The sequence below is a fragment of the Neofelis nebulosa genome, chromosome 10, assembly GCF_028018385.1.
Source record: "Neofelis nebulosa isolate mNeoNeb1 chromosome 10, mNeoNeb1.pri, whole genome shotgun sequence".
Taxonomy (NCBI): domain Eukaryota; kingdom Metazoa; phylum Chordata; class Mammalia; order Carnivora; family Felidae; genus Neofelis; species Neofelis nebulosa.
In genome coordinates, this window is record NC_080791.1 from 65,565,952 (window position 1) to 65,587,102 (window position 21,151).

A 21,151-nucleotide genomic window follows, 5' to 3' on the forward strand; every position below is an offset into this window, starting at 1 on the left:
TTGGATCCAGGAAGAAAGGAAGAGAGAACACCTAACCCACTCCTATTTATATTTCCAGCAATGGAGACTCACAGTCTTCCTCACTACCTATTCTCATCACAGTCTATCTGGACTTCAAGTTTCTAAAAAGCTCGTCTCACATGAGACACAACTGCTAGTTATGGCACTAACTGTTCAGCATCCTAGTGGTAGGATTACCCTAACCCCCCGCAAGGCTGAATGGGGTCAGTCCATACTAAGGAAGCTCACAGCTTTCAGGACATTACCCAAAACACCAGTCACATGTTTAGGTGTGCAGACCTCTGGGGTCTTGGACAGGTCAAGACCATTAGAAAGGTCACAACCACTGCTGGTCAATGTACACCACATATACCATACAAGGGATCAATGAGCAAAAAGCCTTAAAAGAAAGACAGGACAGATGAGAAGAAGCTGCCACCAGCCCTCAGATCACAAGCATCTCACTTGGAGGAGTATCTGCCTGAGTGAAGCGTTGCATCCAACCGTTAACAAGCACTTAGTCTTTGATAACTTGTGGTATCCAGACAGTATCATACCCTACCTGACTGCCCAGGCTTCCTCACTCAGCTACTCTATCCTCAAAGGCTGGAAGAGGACCCAGCACACACTAAGTATCTTCAGAGACTTAGCTACACATTTTCAGTCCCCTTCCACCTCAGCCCCTCCTCCTGCCCCTAACAACTCAAATTTTCAGCCTCTACATATGCGTCTATGTGCCTGTGTGTCTGTGTTTTATTTACACTACCCATGTCTGTTGTTAGCAACAGAAACAAAGTACTTTAAGGCAGAAAAGGCAAGTCAGCCAACTGGCTTGCTGCTCCCTGTTCTGCTTCCAGCTCGGGAAAGAGGCTGGTGAAGGGTCCTTCGAGCACCAATCTACCATGTGTGCCTAACACTCCCACGTACGAGGGGAACCAGCATGGTGCCAGCTTACCCCAAGCTGTCCACCACTGTGCGAGTCCCCAGCCATCAGCCCACCTTCTTCTTCCCTGGAGGCCATGCCCTGAACACCTCATTCCCCTACCTGCCTGGATGCCGAGTACTGTTGGAATTTAGAGCTTCAAAAGCCAGAATTCAGGAAACCCACTCTCTTCTCTTGTACACTAGGTGATTGTTAAAGACAAACAGGCATTGCCTCCCCAGACCCAAACTCTGGAGACCCAGCTCATGAAGCTTAACCTTCATGCCCTTTCCCATCTTCAGTTTTTCTGTTACTGATAATCTTCTCAAGTTCTAGTATCAGGCTCTAGTATCAGGCTCCTCAATAAAACCAGTGGTAATTACTGGTCACTGCTTTGTTTTCAGCAGAAAAAAAAAAAAAAGACACACACACACACACACAAAAACATGACATGTGATTCTTGCACTCAAGGAGCTCACAGACTAACTTAGGGAGACAAGAAAACAATAGGAAATAATTCAAATGTGAGATACAGAGTTAAAGTACTCTAAAGTAAAATGGTTGGAAGTGGAGGGCTAGAGTAGCTCAGGAAAGGGTTTCTATGGGAGAGAAATATGAGCCAGACCTTAAAGGACAAACAGTAGTTGGACAGAATGAGACAGGAGGTTATTTGAGATGAAGAGTTAGACTCTGACTCAAGGTCCCAAGGCAGGAAGAATGGCAAACATCGTGCCCACATGTTTTCCCGTATCCAACTGAGGCTCAGCCCTGGGGGGTAAGGAGGAAAAGGACTGGCCTGACTTGATGAAAATAAAACCCTCCCCTCAGGGTCACCATGCTCTCCAATCCCTCTGCTCCCACCTCTGCCAAGAGCATTCTCAGTGTTTCCTTTTTCTGTACTACTTTGAAATCCTCTCCCCTACAGTGCACAGAATGTAGCCAAGCCAGCCTAACTCCCTAAACCCGAAACATCCTGCTGGAACTCTTGGTACTCAAGGCTCCTGCTCCCACAGTGGGACAAACTTTGTGTTCTGCCTGTTGCAATGTGGGTCAGGAGCTTGGTCTATTCCTCTACTGGGCCAAGTCAAGCTAAGTCTGATTCTTTACTCACTAGAACAGGAGAAGGGCTAGGAAATTTTAAGTACAAGTCTCTGGTAAGTAAGCCAGGGCAATAGTCTCCCCTCCTTCCATTCACACAATCATATGTGCATTCAATTAATACATACTGAACATCATCATGTGCAAATTCATGTGCTTAGCACTGGTTGGGACACCAAAATGCCTCACGCATGAGTCCATCCTCAAAGAGTTCACATTCTAGTAAGGTGTATATAATAGAAACATAAATATAGTAAGTACCAGGAAGACTATTTTAAGGGCCATTGGAGAGATGGAACGCTGTGGATTTAGGTAGAGGGGGATTACTTCCAACTGAAGAAGCAGGAGGGACTCAATAGAGAGGGCTGCCCTTACACTGGGGCATGGATGGAACTACATGAGCAAAGTCTTGGAGGCAAGAAAGTAGAAGACATATGAAAGAAAACAAGATGTTCAGCCTGGCGGGAGTTTAACTGGAAGTAAACCAGGGAAAAGGAGAATTGGAAAGAGAAACACCAGATCTTAGAGGGCTTTGAAAACCAAATTAAGGGTCTTATCTTTTCTCTGGGAAATCATATAATTTTCTGAGACAGGAATGAAGGGTCAGGAACTGTGCTTCTGAAAAATGGAGGAACCCTCAGAAATCTAGGGCTGTAGCAGAAAAATCTGATTATGGAGCCCACAAGGACCGAAGAGCACAGGAAGGAGAAGAGAGGGAGGGAAATCAGGTAAATCCAGTACATGACTGGAATTCTTGTCTTTGGGGTTCAGGCTGAATGAGAAAATAAGCAGGCAGTCCTGAGGGCACTAAGAGGCTCTACAAGCAGCGAAAGGTGAGAGAATCAGCTATCCAGAGGAGACAATGAAGAGTGGGATGTGTAAGCATCCAGAAGACTAGAGAGGGAGAGCAATTTCAGAGCTTAGGATGCTGAAAGTGGAACATCTCTAGGTGATGAGGCCAAAGATATGGTCATGCTATAAGATGAAACCAGAAGAGGACAGAAGATGAAGTCTTTAGAGCTGAACAGATTGAGGGGCTGTGAGGCCAGACCACTGAAGGATTCGCAGTGTGAACTTCCAAGCAAGAATCCATGATCCATCACATCCTTAAATCACTAACCCCTTCTCCTTCCACTGCACCTACTTGTAAAGCCCTAACTCTGGGTCACTTCAACCATCAGCATCCTTTGTACCTTCTGAGGGCAACTAAAATCTACTGATCAAAAATCAACGTGTCCAAAATGTGTCTGAAAGGTCTTTCAGAAAGACATTCTGAAGTATTTATGGATGAAATGCTATGATGCCTACAATTTGCTTCCAAAAATCCAGTGGAGAAGAAGGAGAGGTAGCAGACAAGGATGGAAATAAAACAAGTTAGGCCAAGTACTAATAACAGCTGAAGACGGATGATGGATGTATAGCTGTTCATCTTTGATTCTCTCTACTTTTGTCTATGTTTGACATTTTCCACAATAAAAAGTTGAAAAAATAAAACCACTTAAGTGAAAGATTGATGGGGAACAGTGCCAAAGGTTACCCACAGATTATCTGCTGGTTATAAAATGAAAACTGTAATTTTACAATGGAGAAATTTGGCTGGCCCTATCTTAAGTAGTGACCAAGTTTAGCATCAATAATAGTGGGAAAACCAGACATTATGTGCCTCTGATCTGCTGCATCATTTATAAAGGGTTTCCTCCTCCCCCCAAAAATGCTTATCGTAAATATAATCAAGCCTCTAGATCTAATCTGCAGTTTACAGAAAGTACAGGGGAGAGAGGAAGAAGCTACACAACACCCTAAAGAAACAATCAGACAAATCCATGGGGTGCCAAGTGAATTTATGTTAAAAAATTTAAGAGAAAAAATTTTTTTTAATTTTAAGAAAAAGAAAGGCCTAAAATTGAACTCATCATTTCTACTCCACCTCTAATAAAACACTTTTTGCCTCTTGTACTTTTCCAACAAACTTTCTCCACTTTTCCCCAACTCTACAAGTCATCTCTGACCTCTCCTTCTCCTTCTTACTCCAACTCAGTCTGGCCCTGCCAATGCTGCCTCCTTAATGCCTCAGGTTCACCTCCTCCTTTCCCCTGCCCCTTATTCACGCAGAGTTTATCATCAATTGGCTTGACTTACTGCCATAATCCCCTAAGAACCATCTCCTTGCTTCTACTTTTACTTTCTACAGGCCTATTTCCTACACTTCAACCAAAGTGATCCTGCTGCAATGCAAGTTCGCCGTATCACTCCAGGGTTCAAGTGCTTTTAGTGGCTCCACTGCTCACAGCAGTGCTTCCCAGAACGCAGTAAAGAACTATAGGGCAGGCACCCTGCGGCATGAACTCACAAGGTGATTGAGTCGTTCACCTGTTCTTGCAAACCTCTCACTCGATTCAATAGAAAGTCTCCACACGCTGCTGCTAGCTCTAGCTCTAACCCCTTGATCTCTTAAGAGAGACTTTCATAGGCAGCAGTATCTAGCTAAATATTTTTCTTAATTTCTTTTTTATAAGTTTGAGAGAGAGAAAGAGTGTGTGTAAGCAAGGCAGAGAGAGAAGGAGAGGGAGGGAGAGAGAGAATCCCAAGCAGGCTCCACACTATCAGCACAGAGTCCCACTCAGGGCTCAATCTCATGAACTGTGAGATCATGACCTGAGCGGAAAGCAAAAGTCAGACATTTAACTAACTGAGCCACCCAGGTGCCCCTGGCTAAAACTTTTTGTCCTCACTGTATTTACTTTAAAAGTTACCTTGTGTGTATGACAAGTAATATTGATTTTCCACTTTAAGAAAGTGAGATAACATTTCCTTTTAAAACAAATTTAAGTTCGAAAGTGAGCTGATTTAAACATTATGTAAATAACAGTTCAGGTATTAAGAGGCCGTGGTAATACTGTGAAGATGGTAAGCAATGAACTAAGTTTGGGAAAAACTGTCCCATAGCATAAAATTCAAGTTTCTTTATAACTCTCATGCTTTCAAAACAAGTTTGCAAACTGTCTGATATTCCTCTCCTTAAATCAGAAGAGCCCCTTTAACTACCTCAAGGAACAGAATGTGGCCTATGTGAGGGTACTTCACTTCCAAGGCTAGGTTAGATAAAGGCCATGCAACCTCTGCCAGCCTCTCTAGGGTCACTGGCTTTCAAGTCCTGAGCCACCTGATAAGAAATCTAGCAATCCCGGAGACCACCATGCTAGAGTGACCACAGGGAGTAATAATGGGGGGTAGGGGGAGGATGGAGTGAGAGCAGCAGACCACAGGAGCCCCAGATGCTTGAATCTCCCCAGCTCAGGCACTACGCATGGGAGGAGGAAGCCTTCTGATGATTCCAGCCCCAGCCACCACCTAACTAAAACTACATGAGAAGACTGCAAGCAAAACCTCCAAAACCATGAGAGGTAATAACAAAATTATTGTTGTTTAAACACCCACTAAGTTTGGGGTGATCTGGTATGCAGAGCAACGGCAGATCCATCCCTACAAGGGCTTGTTCTGGGGACCAGTCTCTGCAATCTCACCTTGCCGCTGCTCATCCTGCCCTACCACGCACAGCAAAAATGACCAAGTTGGTAGTTATGTGCACAGAACTTTGCACATACTGCTTCATTCCTCTCTGTCTTGGCACATGCTGATCCCTCTACGTTGGAATGTCCTTCCTTTGGCTTGTCCACTTAAAAAAATAACTATTCATGGGACGCCTGGGTGGCTCAGTCAGTTAAGCGTCCGACTTCGGCTCAGGTCATGATCTCATGGTTTGTGAGTTTGAGCCCTGTGTCAGGCTCTGTGCTGACAGCTCAGAGCCTGGAGCCTGCTTCAGATTCTGTGTCTCCCTCTTTCTCTGCCCCTCCCCTGTTCATACTCTGTCTCTTTCTGTCTTTCAATAATAAATAAACATTATAAAAAATTAAAAAAAATAACTATTCATGATGGCCAAAAGGAACAAACTTAAAAAAAAAAGCCACAATTTTTTCATACTTCAAAACCTAAATCTGCATCATTTCCTCTGTGAAACCTTGCCCTCATCTTGATCACACTCTTCCTTCCCGCCGGTGACTAAACGAATCCCTTCCTCCTGGTGCCACTTATATTGACCTTTTATGTGCCTTGTCCACTGAACTACTAAGTTCCTTAAGGGTAGGGATTATGTCTATATGCAGCTGGTCCTACAGAGGCCTAATGAACATCCGCTGGTCTGAAGTCATTCGTTCCTCCTGCTTCCTTATTTAGCCTATTCCCACTAAAAATATTTCCATCTAAGATCCTGGCTGACAAGAACAGAAATGATGCCAGGTTGATGCTGCTCTCCGGGGTCTTTCAAACCCTAACTTCTCTGGTTGCAAGATTTTACTTACTCTGACCCTTGAATAAGGCTTTCTCTTATGGGTTCACAACCCTTAGGAGCAACAACCCTTGGCTGATCCAGCACTAAAAGATGACTTTTAAAATATAATTAGGGGCACCTGGGTAACTCAGTTGGTTGAGTGTCTGACTCTTGATTTTTGGCTCAGGTCATCTTAAGGCTCATGGGTTCGAGCCCCATTTTGGGGCTCTATGCTAAGCATGAAGCCTGCTTAGGATTCTCTCTCTCCCTGGGAATGCAAGCTGGTGTAGCCACTCTGGAAAACAGTATGGAGGTTCCTCAAAAAACTAAAAACAGAACTACCCTACAACCCAGCAATTGCACTACTAGGCATTTACCCACAGGATATAGGTGTGCTGTTTCAAAGGAACACATGCAACCTCATGTTTATAGCAGCACTATCAACAGTAGCCAAAGTATGGAAAGAGCCCAAATGTCCATCGATAGATGAATGGATAAAGAAGATGTGGTGTGTGTATATATATATATATATATATATATATATACACACACACACACACACACACACACACACACACACGCACACACAATGGAGTAGTACTCAGCAATCAAAAAGAATGAAATCTTGCCATTTGCAACTACGTGGATGGAACTGGAGGGTATTATGCTAAGTGAAATTAGTCAGTCAGAGAAAGACAAAAATCATATGACTTCACTCATATGAGAACTTTAAGAGACAAAATAGATGAACATAAGGGAAGGAAAACAAAAATAATATAAAAACTGGGAGAGGGACAAAACAGATGAGACTCATGAATATGGAGAACTGAGGGTTACTGGAGGGGGTGTGGGAGGGGGGATGGGCTAAATGCGTAAGGGGCACTAAGGAATCTATTCCTGAAATCATTGTTGCACTATATGCTAACTAATTTGGATGTAAACTTAAAAAAATAAAAAATTAAATTAAAAAAAATAATCAAAAAAAAAAAAGATTCTCTCTCTCCCTCTGACCCCTCCCCCACTCACATGTTTGTGCACTCACACTCTCTCTCTAATTTAAAAAAAAAAATCTGGATGTTTTCTTTGAAAGTGTCTATTCATGTCTTCTGCCCATTTCTTAACTGGGTTATACTCGGTTTTTGGGTGTTGAATTTGATAAGTTCTTTATTTCTAAACCTTTATCAGATATGTCATTCCATAGGCTGTTTTATTGATTATTTCCTTTGCTACACAGAAACTTTTTATCTTGATGAAGTCCCAATATTTCAAAGAAGACATCCAGATGGCTAACAGACACATGACAAAATGTTCAACATCACTCATCATCAGGGAAAAAGACAAATCAAAACCATGATGAGATATGACTTCATATCCGTCAGAATGGCTAAAATTAGCAACACAAGAAACAACAGGTGTCAGGGCGCCTGGGTGGCTCAGTTGGTTAAGTGTCCAACTTTGGCTCAGGTCATGATCTCGTGGTTCATGAGTTCGAGCCCTGTGTCAGGCTCTGTGCTGAGAGCTCAGAGCCTGGAGACTGCTTCAGATTCTGTGTCTCCTTCTCTCTCTGCCCCTCCCCCACTCATGCTCTGTCTGTCTGTCTCTCAAAAATAAATAAACATTAAAAAAATGTTTTTAAAAAGGAACAACAGGTGTTGGTGAGGATACAGGAAAAAGGGAACACACTCTTGCACTGCTGGTGGGAATGCAAACTGGTGCAGCCACTCTGGAGAAGACTATGGAAGTTCCTCAAAACACTAAAAACAGAACTACCCTATAATCCAGCAATTGCACTATTAGGTATTTACCCAAAGAATATAAAAATACAGATTCAAAGGGGTACATGCACCCCAATGTTTACAGCAGCATTATCAACAATAGCCAAGCTATGGAGAGAGTCCAAATGTCCATTAGCTGATGAATGGATAAAGAAGATGTGATATATATATCACATGTGATATATATGACAGAATATTACTCAGCCATCAAAAACTGAAATCTTGCCATTTGCAGTGATGTGGATAGAGCTAGACTGTATTATGCTACGTGAAATAAGTCAGTCAGAGAAAGACAAATACCATATGACTTCACTCATATGTATAATTTAAGAAACAAAACAGATAAACATATGGGAAGGAAGGAAAAAAAAAGAGAAGAGAGGGAAACAAACCACAAGAGACTCTTAATGACAGAAAACAAACTGTGGGCTGACAGAGGGAGGCACATGGGAGATGGGCTAGATAGGTGATTGGTAGTGAGGAGGGCACTCATGATGAGCACTGTGTGTTGTTGTATGTAAGTGATGAATCACTGAATTCTAGTCCTGAAATCAATATTGTACTGTATGTACCTAAAATGTAAATAGATAGATAAATAAATAAATAAATTTTTAAAAAATATAATTAGGTGGGACCTAACTAGTTTAGTATCCAGGACCTTAAATAATTATTCTTCTTCCTTCTCTCAGTTCAAAAATCTTCCTTAATCTTGTAAGCATCCAAGTTTCTTCACTCTTCTTCCTGCTGCTCCCCTCACCCAGAGTCACAACCTTCCTGGATGTTGTCTTAACATCCCTTTGACTTTGGCCCTTTAGTCTCCTCAGCACCAAGCATGTAATTGTCTCTCTGCTCTCACCTCAGCCAGGCTGAGCTCACCTCACCAGGTTTAAGAACAAGGCTTTCATGTCACACTACCCAGGTCTAATGTGTCAAATATGATTGCACATAGGATTCACTATAATGTTTCTCAGAAGAGGAATGATGCAATTTTCCCCAAACATCAAGAAAAGGAATCTGGCTGCACTGTGTAAGGATAATAGCAAACAAACAAAAAAACAGGATTAGCAATCAGAAGACTTGGGCCCAATTCCTTGATCTCCCTCTCTCGCTAAAGGCCTTTATATTGCAAGAATTTGAATATTGGTAGCCTCACTCACAAAAAACATTAATGTAGGGGCGCCTGAGTGGCTCAGTGTGTTAAGCATCCCACTTTTGGTTTCAGCTCAGGTCATGATCTCAGTTTGTGAGTTGGAGCCCCACCTGGGGCTCTGTGCTGACAGCAGGGAGCCTGCTTGGGATTCTCTCTCTCTCTCTCTCTCTCTCTCTCTCTCTGACCCTTCCCCGCTCTCTCTTCTCTCTCAAAATAAATTAATAAATGTTTTTTAAAAACACTAAAGTAAATGTAATAGACATTCACAAAGTTTATAAAAAGAGCTGATTTAATAGGAGAAGGTTATTTTCAGGTATTTTATCAATAAAATTTAATTCTTACCTCAATCCTTACCAGAAACTTAGTTACAACTTAAATGTAAAAAGTTGGAATGATAAACACTAGAAAAAAATCAATGAGTTGTATAATTCTGAGGAGGGAAGAAAACTTTTCTAAGTATGACACAAAATTCAACTCAAAAGCCACTAATGAGAGAAAAAACAAGCCCTGAAGGAAAATATCATACATTTGCCTAAATAAAAATTTAAGACATACGATATATAAGATATATGGAAAGCAAGTAATTAACATAAAAAGTCAAAAATTAAAAATAAACTGAGGGGAAAAATATCAGCAACTTATATGCAAAACAGTTCTAACGTAACATGTTATTTAAAAGCTCTTACTGAATCTACAAGATAAAATAATGACCAAATAGAAAAATGAACAAAGTACTTGAACCAAAAATTCCCAAAAGAATGAACACAGCTACCAGTGAGCATAAAAGGTGTTCAATTTCACTAACAAGTAAAGAAATCCTAAGTAAAGTAACAATAAGAAATCTTTTTCGCCTATCAGATCAGCAAAGATTACAATGGTTTATAAGATTTACAACAGCCATGTTGGCAAGGGTGGGGGAGAAACAGGCACCTTTACATACTGTTGATGAGAATTACATTGATGCAACTTCTCTGGAAAGTGGTTAAGCAATATTTATTAACATCTTAAATGAGCATGCCTTTGATCAGCAAATCTTCCCTTCTAGGAATTTTGCCTAAGGTAGTACAAGTACTACAACGCTCGGGCAAAGACAGCCGTGTGCTGCTGGCTACTGCAGCCCTGTTTATAACAGTTGAAATTGGAAACAACTCAAGTGTCCATCAATAGGGGCTTGGTTAAATAAATTACATTACATCCACCTGAAGAAACACAATGCTGCTGTTCAAAGTAATGCACTGACATGGAAAAATAGCCTAGATAAATTACCAAGTGAAACCATTTTCAGTAGAGTATAATCTTGTTATTCATTTTTTAATTGGGGCAAAACATATATAAAATCTACCATCTTAAACATTTTTAAGTTTACAATTCAGTGACATTAATTACATTCACAATCTTGTGCAACCATCACCACTATCTATTTCTAAAACTTTTTCATCACCCCAACAGAACTCTGTAACCATCATTATACAATAGCTCCTCATTGTCCCCTCTCCCCAAATTCTTGGTAACCTCTAATTTACTCTATCTCAATGAATTTGCCAATTAAAGATATTGCACATAAGCAGAATCATACGATATCTATCCTTTTGTGTCTGGTTTATTTCACTTAGCACAATGTTTTCAAGGTTCATTCACACTGTAGCAAGTATCAGAACTTCATCCCTTTTTATGGATGAATAATATTCCATTGTGTGCATACACCACATTTTGTTTACTTATACATCAGCGGGTGAACACTTGGATTGTTTCCACATTTTGGCTACTGTGGGTAATGCTGCTACGAATATTGGCATATAATTATTTGAGTCCCTGTTTTCAATTTTGGGGGGCATAAATACCTAGGAGTGGAGTTGCTGGGTCACATCGTAAGTTTTAGTTTTTGAATTTGTTCCCCAACAGCTGTACCATTTATATTCCCACCAGCAGTGTATGAGGATCCTAATTTTTCCACATCCTCGCCAATACTTTTTATTTTCCATTTTTGGTTAGAATATAATCATTTTTATAAAAATAAAATAAATGTTTATATAAATGTATTGTAGAGGAAACTGTTAACAGTGATTATACTCCTGGGGCACCAGTTTATAGGACAGGCTCATATTCCAACATGTATTTTCCTATTGTGTAAAAGTTTACAGAACAAATGTATTACTTTTGTTATTAAAAAAATACTTTTTAAAAATATTTACTTATTTTGAGAGAGAGAGAGAGCAAGTGGCAGAGGGGCAGAGAGAGATTGGGGGAGAGAGAATCCCAAGTACACGCTGTCACCACAGAGCCCAACACAGGGCTCGATCTCACCAAATATGAGTTCATGACCTGGGCCAAAATCAGGAAGAGTCAGATGCTCAACCAACTGAGCCACCCAGGTGCCCCCCACCAAAAAAGGTCTTAAAGAAAAATTAACCTGAGATAGTTTCATGCACGCTTACTAATTTGAAATTGTAACACATTATAGTTCTTGTGAAATGCTTACAGCAAAGCCCTGAATCAAAAGTCAATTCCCCGTCCTGGCTCCGCACCTTGGGCGCTCGGTTTTCTCACCTGACGCAAGTGGGACTCTGACGCAAGTGGGACTGGACCAGAGTTCCCAACCACAATGCCAAGAATGGGTTATGGTTGTGTAGACACTGCGACTCCTTCAAGCCCCAGGGCAGCACTGGGGCTCAGCGCTACCAGGAGCCTCCTCCTGTTATCCCAACGTGCCTTGCAAAAGTTATCACTTCTTGTGTGTGCAGGGATAAGAAAAAGGTTGGGCAGCGCTAGGTCAGGTAACCTTTAATATCTCTTCCCATACTGAAGCAGAATCCTACAACTGTGCTGAACTAATGAGCAAAGCTAAGAAAAGGGGGGTGTCAGGGAAAACCTAAGAGTCACCTACCATAGAGGAGAAAATGGAGATCCTTCCCCAAGGAGAGAAGCAAGCACAGACAGTGATTCAAGAAATGAGAACCTCAAGGAAGAGAGGGCAGCTTATGATTATTCACTCAAGTGTCTCACATGAAGCCACAGATCCTGAAACAGAGAGCAAGGGAGCACTGCTTGGAGCGACACTGCTCTGGGAGAGGCATCCCAAAGATACCCACGTGGGCAGCAGACAAGTAGAACACCCGACCTCTGTGGGAAGAGGCACTGAGAGGCCTGGCTAAGTGAAAGCCAAGTGAAATCCTCTCTTCCAGGTGTTCTCAGCCTATCAGCTGCCAACTGTGGACTTTGTCCTGGAAATTCAACTCCTGGGCTAAAGAGATAATCTCCCAGGCATGTCCTGTGTAAACCTGGCTAATCAACAGAACACACTCAGAACTAAGCCTGACGGCAGTCCCTAAAACAGTCCTGCCAACCAGGGGGTGTGCTAAAGGGCAAGGTGGGAGCTCATCCTGGCATAAATGTCATCTCTCCTAATAGAATCAAGTGGCCAGGATGGGCATTTTCCAAAAATAAGTCAAACAGCTGCTTAGAGACAAGCACTCAGCTGGAAACCTCATCCGGAAGTGATATGGATATCGTGAGAAGAGTCACTGTGACTGAGGGCATGGACCTTTACTGGGCTTTGTTGACATTACAGTGGTAAGCCACCCAAGAGATTCTAAAGTATAGACATGAAATTCTAGGTCACTGAAAGAAGGCATACGGATTACATCTGGCCCTCACACCCTTTTTGAATCTCAGCTGCTGAGCCTCTTACGCAGTGGTTCCCAACCAGCAGCAGCACTTAGAAACTTGTTAAAAATGCACACCCCCAGGCCCCACTCCAGATCTACTGAATTGGAAACTAGCTCTCCAGGTGAATTTGGAGCCCCTCTCAAGTCTGAAAACCTACAATCTGGAGTTCAGATCCTCCAGACTTCCCTTATACTCAGTTTTAAATAAGCTGTGAGAGACTGGAATACTGCCCTCACTAGTTATACCCAGTAAGACAAGTTTCCTCCCACCCCCAGTCTATCTTCCACATGGTCTCACAGGTTTCTTTTCTACCAACCAAATCCAATTGTGTTCCTTTCCTATTTTCAAAAGAAGGATTCTCCAGTACCTGAAGGGTTCTAGCCCTTAAAGATCTGACCAAACCAATCTTCTTAGCCTCACCCCTAATTCATCTGTATGTACCTACTCATGGTAGGTGAGCATCTCATGTTTGCTCAGCGAATCAGTGCTAAAGATAAAAACGTTGTCTACAGGAATCTTTCCTAACCACACATCTTTTCCTCCAGAAGCAAAGTGGTTACTAAAACAGACAGGGACAGGGGAGACAGGAAAGCAGAATCCCATTACAAAAGAAAATTCCTCTGTGTGTCAAGAATCCATGCTAAATCTGAAATTCAATCTCACCCTGCTCTGCCCTTCAAACTATTCCATCTAAGCTGGCTGACAAGGCTGAACACAGATCTCATGAACACCGAGGAATGAGAATTTACAAACAGCCCACACATTTTCATTTCAGAATCCTGACCCTTGCTTTATAGAATCCAAATAGGATCAATCCTTCAAAAAAGGAAGTATCCACCAATAGAAACTAGTCAATGTTCAATTTCCAGCAAGTGAAAGTTGTGGCCTGATAAATTTATTTCCTCAAACATTTCTAATGAACTTTGAGATTCTAAAAGAAACCTGTGAACTAGGAAATCATAGTTTATTTACAAATGCTAATTTACTGAAAATTAGTTATATTTTCCCAAAACAAATTCTATCTTTTTACTATAAAACAGAAGGAATCGTAATCTAAGACATCTAACTACTTGTGGAATATTGTTAATGAAAAAGACCATCACTTCTCCTACCCAAAGAGTTATGATTCAGGTTATCTGCTTCTGAGTCTTGCCACCTACCCCCAGCCTCCCCAGTTTTTTATTTGGAATGGAATTCTCCATACTTAACCAGGTACTCCTTTCAGAGAAAGTTGAAAAGAACTCATTAAAATCGACAAACATCCAAAATCTATCCTAGCTCCCAATGGATAGATGGCAGAACATTAACAGTAAACAACACATAACAATTCAGAGGGAAAATGCACATGAAGTATGTTAGATAACTAAAAGAAAGTACAGTTGGTATACCAATTAGAGTGGAGGTATAAAAGGAGCATATCCTTTGGAATCAGACAGACTTAGATTTGGATTTTAAGCAAGTTAGCCACTCTCAGTTCCTCATATGTAGACATCAAAACATCAGCAAATTCACTCAAAGATGATTGTGAGAATTTACTGAAATGATGTAAGTAAAAATGCCTGGTGTAATACAATGCCTGGAATACAGAAAGCATTCTACTAATGATATACCACAAACCTAAAATATACAGCAGTTTTTAAAACATATATTGCTTGATCCCAAGAATTATGCAGCATGGAATTATACTTATTCCACTTCTTTTAGCTAATTAGCTAGGCCTATCCCCACTCCAGATCCCCCTCAATTTCCCCATATTTTTTCTTGATTCTTCTCAATCAAATCCAATGTTCCTCTTAGCCATCCCTTTCACATTTTGACATCCTATCTCTGGTCATGCCACAGACCTAGAATGTACACCCTTCACATTGGTTCTCCAAACTCCTTACCATGGCCAAAAGGCTGTACCTGAACTAGCCTCTACCAACATTTTATGCCCTTATAATCACTGGTTCCTTATATTCTAACAATGAACTTCATGTTCTTTCAACATGCCAAGCTCTTTCCTACCTCAGGGCCTTTGCCCTTACTGTTCCCTCCTCCAGAAATGTACATGCCTCAAACCTGAACATTCACAATTTCTTTTTGTGCTTGAACTTGCAGCTCCAATGTCCCATTCTCAGAGAGGCTTTCTCCAACTCCTCTTTTAATAGCTTTCAAGTTCCTGCTACTCTCTCTCTTTTACATCACCACTATTTCTTTCATAGCTCATGTCACTATCATTATCTCATTTATTGTTTACTTATTTACTGACTGCTACCCCAAACATTTTAAGCTCCATGACACATATACTTTGCTGTCTCAGTCATCTCTACATATAGAACAGTGCCTAGACCAGAATGGGTACTCAATAAACATGTAATAAATAAATGAATGAATAAATAAAAAGTTTCTAAACAAGAGGTGCAGAGTTTGACACACACACCCCACACCTTACTTCTCTACCTGGTAGCAGAAGATGGAATCTCCAGGAAAGAGTGTAAAGTAAAAAGAGAAAGGCTCTTATAAATAATGCTGCAATAAATATAGGGGTGCATATATCTTTTCAAGTTAGTCTTTTGCTTTCTTTGGGTAAACATCTACTAGTGGAATTACTGGATCAGATGATATTTCCATTTTTTAATTTAATTTTTTTAATGTTTATTTCTACTTGAGAGAGAGAGAGAGAGAGAGAGAGCACAAGCAGGGGAAGAGAGAGAGAGATAGAATCTGAAGCAGGCTCCAGGCTCTGAGCTGTCAGCACAGAGCCTGACACGGGGCTCAAACCCATAAGCCATGAGATCATGACCTGAGCCAAAGTCAGACGCTCAACTGACTGAGCCACCCAGGCGCCCCGGTATTTCCGTTTTTAATTCTGAGGACCTTCCATACTGTTTTCCACAGTGGTTGTCCCAATTTACAATAGCCAAGATATAGAAGCAACTCAAGTGTCCATCAAAAGATGAATGGATACAGATATGGTACACACATACACACACACACACACGCTTTGGAATATTCCTCAGCCATAAAGAATAATGAGATCCTGGCATTTGTGACAACATGAATAGACCTAGAGCATATAGTGCTAAGTGAAATAAGACACAGGAAGACAAATACCATACGATTTCACTTATATGTGGAATATACAAAATGCAACAAACAAACATACATACAACAACAAAAAACAAACTCTTAAATACAGAGAATAAACTGGTGGTTGCCAGAGGCGGGGGCAGGTGGAAGAATGGGTGAAATAGATAAGAGGGATTAAGAGGCACAAGTTCCCAGTTACAAAATAAATACATCATGGAGATAAAAAGTGCAGCATAGGGAAAATATTCACTAATATTGTAATAACCTTGTGTGGTGACAGATGGTGACTACTTGGCGTGGTGAGCACTGAGTAATGTATAGAATTGTCAAATAGCTATGCTGTACACCTGAAACTAACATAACATTGTATGTTAACTATACTTTAAGTTCTTAATTAATTTTTTTAAGGCTGAGGAGAAATAAACTCTTGGGGAACACAAAGAGTCATCCCAACTCCCCTGCTGACAAAACATTAACTCCTCTCAGGGTCTGGGATGATGTCAGAGGTGTTACTGTCTCCATGGCTTCTTACCACCATCACTGCCTTTTTTACCACCCATCTCCTCCCAGCCAGCTCTTCCAGCACAGGTGAGCAGTAACTCACTCCTGAGCAGCAGTGAGGACTCAAACCCAGAGACACAGAGACACAGAGACACAGAGACACAGAGAGGACAGTGCTGCCCATACCACTTCAAAAACGGCAATTTATCTGGCAATCTTTCCATGTGCGTCTGAACCCAGACTGGTGAGTGAATCAGGGGGTTAGAGGGAGGCAAAGAAAATAAAAAATTTCAGTGCTCTCTTCCCTTCCTAGATTCCAAAGCCTCAATTCTCTGAACACAGCAGCTGAGTTGGTCAAGTCACAGACTGCCAACCAAGGTCACTGCCATTGCCAAGTTCACCTCAGCTGTCCCAGGTATTTTCCTCTGGCATTCAAGTACCACGCTTCTTTATAGATGCTGGGGTCAGTTAAGTTCTTTAGTTTCCTTTCCCTATTTGTATCTGTTTTACCAAGTGACAGAGTACTGTATATGCACACACAGATCTGACCTTTTTCTCCTCAGATGAGTGCAAAATCTCCATGTGTGGTTTCTATACCATGTGCTCTTGGCCACTTTTAATCACCCCTTCAGAACACACGATAGGTCAAAAACTGCTAATAAACTAAATGGGGTGAAGGATTCTGGCATAACTTTGTGCCAAGAAAACTTACCTCCTATAAGGAGTGCCAGGCATGGTTTTGGCAGCCGTAAGTCCCATCAAGGCTGAGCCTCTCCCAGCCGTACAGAGAGCTATTGTAGAGTCTGAGCGCCTGCCTACACAAGTAAAACTGCAGAAGAAATACAATGTTTGACCCTAATCTTCAGAGGTTGGTCTTCTCTAAAGCACAAAGAACCTTAAATTATAAACAGCCTAACTCAAAGGGAAAATCTGTGAAACACCTACTCCCAGGAACTCCCCATTCTGCCCTAGGCCTGCTTGGGTTCAGCAGGCCCATAAATTGGCACTGTTGATATGACCTTTCCAGGCTATATTTCAACAAGAGATAACAACAAAGCTGAGAGCTTTGGTAGCACTCAGAGGAGATTTGAAGGACTTAAAACATGCTGCTAAGTTTGGCAGCAAAAGTTCCTGTTTCTTACAGCTGGAAAAGGAAATCTCTTTATAATTATACTTGTAGATAAGACACACCGAGCTACTCACGCTACTCATTCTAGTTAGGAACAGATTAGAGCCGCCTCATCCCAATCCACCATTCCTCTGAGATCGATCTGAGTGAGCACTGTGGGGTGTGGGGGCAAGTCTCACCTGGGGCTGAGGAGTCAACGTACCTACAGGGAAGATAAAGCTTCTCAGTGCGGCTTACTGTCATAGCCACTCCCACTTGCTCAGAGATACTTGCCACTCTTCATTACCTAGCTCTACTTTCTGTCATCCCACTTCCCATCTTCCTCTTTTACCCAGGGTTCTGCCATGCCCCTAACTCCAGTGCCATATAACATGTGTTACTCATCACAAAGGGTCCTTTAAACCTACATGCTCTTTTGGCTCAGATTCTCTTTCTGGTTTATATATTTCTTTACAAAAGCAAAGTACAAGAGCTACAATCTATGTACTGATTGCAGGACACTTATTACTGCTCTGCTGATACTAGATGTCTGCCCAAAACATGGAGCAAGGGAACATCGCTCCACATTTCTCAGCAGAACAAACCAGACAAACCAACCATTCGGAAACAAACTCTGCTTGGCTTACAAGGTAATAAGATATATAATAGTAATTGCTCACATTTCATTCAGCATCAGATACAAGGTACTATGCTAAGCACGTGACACTTAGGCCTCACCACAACACTACAAAATAATACAATTAGCACTTCTGTTTCACAGAAAAGGAGCTGGGGCATGGACAGGCTCCATAACTTACCCAAGATCTCAGAACTAGTAAGTAGCAGAACCAGAATATGAACCCCTACTGTCTGCCTCCGGAGCCCAGGCTCTAAATGTCACTCTTTCATTAGACAGCTCTTCTCGTAACACACAGGTTTTTCTTTGAGCACCAATGGCTCGCTTCAAACCCTGAAGGAAACACTGACATTTTTCTCCACAGAGAGAAGGAAATAGTGATGGCAGTACTTATTCACAAAGCTGATCTGAGTCTATACAGCAGAACAAATAAGTACCCTAAACATCTGTCAACCAAAATTTCCCCAGGAGCACCAAGTGAAACCCACCTCCTTTCTTACTAACCTGGTAGATTTTCTAACTTACTAAAGGCTGGAACCTCTTTGCAGGTTGTTACAACCAAGCCCTGTGCATCTGAGAGCAAGATTCCAGGCTCCAAGTTATGAGAACCAAGTCAAATGCTTTCTAGAATCCAGCTGATAGGATTAAAAAAAAAAAAAAAAAAAAAAAAGCTATGCAAATATTTTTTAAGCATAAGCAATATATGTTGGCCAATTTGGGGAATAATTTTATAGAACTTCAGGGAATCTAGTTGGAAAGACAAGACATATGCATTTAAGAGTCAAGTCAAAATGTCAATGAAAACACTGTATCTAAACCCCCCACTTTCTAGAAGAGGAAACTGAAGCCTAGAGAAGCCAAGGTTACTTCCCCAAGGTCACCCAAAAGTCACCAACAGAGCCAGGACTAAAGCTCAGATCTGCTGACCACCTGGCCAGGGCTCTCTGTACTGCTATATGGAGGCCGAGGAACTCACAGGAGAGACAGTTCTCAAACAACAATTACAGCTAACAATTACTGAAAGCATATTTGTGCCAGCAACTAAGCTAAGTGCTCTATATAAATTCACTAATTTGGTGCACCTGGGTGGCTCAGAAGGTTAAGTATCCGACTTTAGCTCAGGTCATGATCTCATGGTTCATGGATTCAAGTCCCACATCAGGCTCGATGCTGACAGCTCAGAGCCTGCTTCACATTCTGTGTCTCCCTCTCTCTCTGCCCCTCCCCCCCCCAAATAAGTAAACATTTAAAAAAATTATTTAAAAAAATTAACTCATTTAACCCTTACAACAAACCTTTGAAAGGAGTAAGATTATTCCCAATTTACAGATGCAGACACTAAGGTTTACAAAGGTTAACTCGCCAGAGATCCACAGATAGTTAAGAGGAAGAGCCAGACTACAAGCTTCCAGAGCTGGCTGCAAAGGGTCTTAAAGGATACACAGGTAGGATTCATGGAAGTAGAAGGACCAACAGCGGCTTGTGAAGGGCGGCCAATGTTGGGGGAAGGAGGACCTAGGGCCCTGACTGGGCAGGCTGCCAGGAAGCAACTGGCAAGAAGCAGTTCTAGTCTGCCATGACAGTGAAGGGTATGCATCCTACAGGAGGGTAAAGCAGAGCCTCTGAAGCTGGGGTGAGAAGGACCACTGTGGAGACTCTCCCCAGGTGTCAGAAAGGTGAATAAAATGCAAAGTATAGGGACACCTGGGCGGCTCAGTCGAAACTTCTTGGTTTCAACTCAGGTCATGATTTCACGATTTGTAAGATTGAACCCCACATCAGGCTGTGTGCTGACAGCATGGGGGCTGCTTGGGATTCTGTCTCTCCCTCTTCCTCTGCCCCTCCCCCTTCTCACTCTCTCTCTCTCTCGAAATAAATCTTTGAAAAAAAAAAAAAAAAGAGAGAGATGCCTGCTGTACTCTTCAAAATGCTGCACTAAGTTGACAATGATAATGGAAAGCACCGAACCTTTACTAGGTGCCAGGCACTGGCTGAGAGCCTTACAGGTGTCATTTCATTCACTCCTTGGCACAATGCTAACAAGCTAAGTACTACTATTATACATTTCACAGATGCCTCACAGAAAAGGGAGGCTCAGGGAGATTAAACAACTTGTCCGAGGTCACACAGCCAGTAACTGTAATGGCAGGTTCTAAACCTAGGCATGTAAGACCCTTGGGCACCAGCTCTTCGTTACCACACCTTGCTGCACTGAGACACTCACAGTAAGTGCAAGTGGTCCATTCCACCACACACGCACTGAGCATCAAGAGTCACTGAGAGCTGAACAAACACATTGCATGTTGATTCATTTAAAAGCAATCCATGATATTTAGCTGTCAGAACTCCATCAGATCCAAGATTCCAAGATGTAAGTGAGCACACCAAAATTCACTTCCTCTAACAAGGCTAAAGAGTTCTGAAAACTAGCTGACTATATAGTTTTCTTTCCAATTTTTCCCTTTCCCTTTTCCTATCCTCCCACACCCAATTCACTGACACTCTCAGAGAAACTTCAACAGAGACCTAGAACCCTCTCCCTCCTCATATTTCCAGTCCTTTATAGTTGGTTTTCGTCCATCATTCAAACAGTACTTCACATCAGAGTCTAAGAGTTGGCTATTCCTCCTTCTTCCCAGCCTAACGCATGAGATGATCATTAACCCTACCTGCAAAACGCCAAACTTCAGCGGGTCTTTGTTTCTTCTTTCTTAGTCAAACACACAGAGGCTCACTTTGGGGAGGAAATAACTACAATACAACATCTAACATAATATATATATGGGATAAGTCCCTCACTTGCTACTATCTAGACCCTCCCCAGCCCTTGGCCTAGCCACTCTGTATTCACTGACAAAATGGGTGAACAGACTAAGAGGGCATATGGGTACCAGA

At 41.8% G+C, this 21,151-nt stretch overlaps 1 protein-coding gene and 1 long non-coding RNA gene across 15 annotated transcripts in view; one reads left to right on the forward strand and one right to left on the reverse strand.

Moving 5' to 3' along the window:
* Positions 1 to 21,151, reverse strand: part of DENND2B (DENN domain containing 2B) — a 178,454-nt gene that overhangs the window by 80,605 nt on the left and 76,698 nt on the right. The gene's annotated exons all lie outside the window — the stretch shown is intronic.
* Positions 5,291 to 18,892, forward strand: LOC131487442 (uncharacterized). 4 transcript variants are annotated; one of them, XR_009249740.1, is made up of 5 exons: positions 5,291 to 5,424; positions 16,581 to 16,755; positions 16,806 to 16,974; positions 18,137 to 18,269; positions 18,805 to 18,892. It is a non-coding gene; the product is annotated as an uncharacterized LOC131487442 (long non-coding RNA). The 4 variants fall into 4 exon arrangements; XR_009249743.1 differs by having other exon boundaries at positions 16,806 to 16,926; XR_009249742.1 differs by having other exon boundaries at positions 16,825 to 16,974.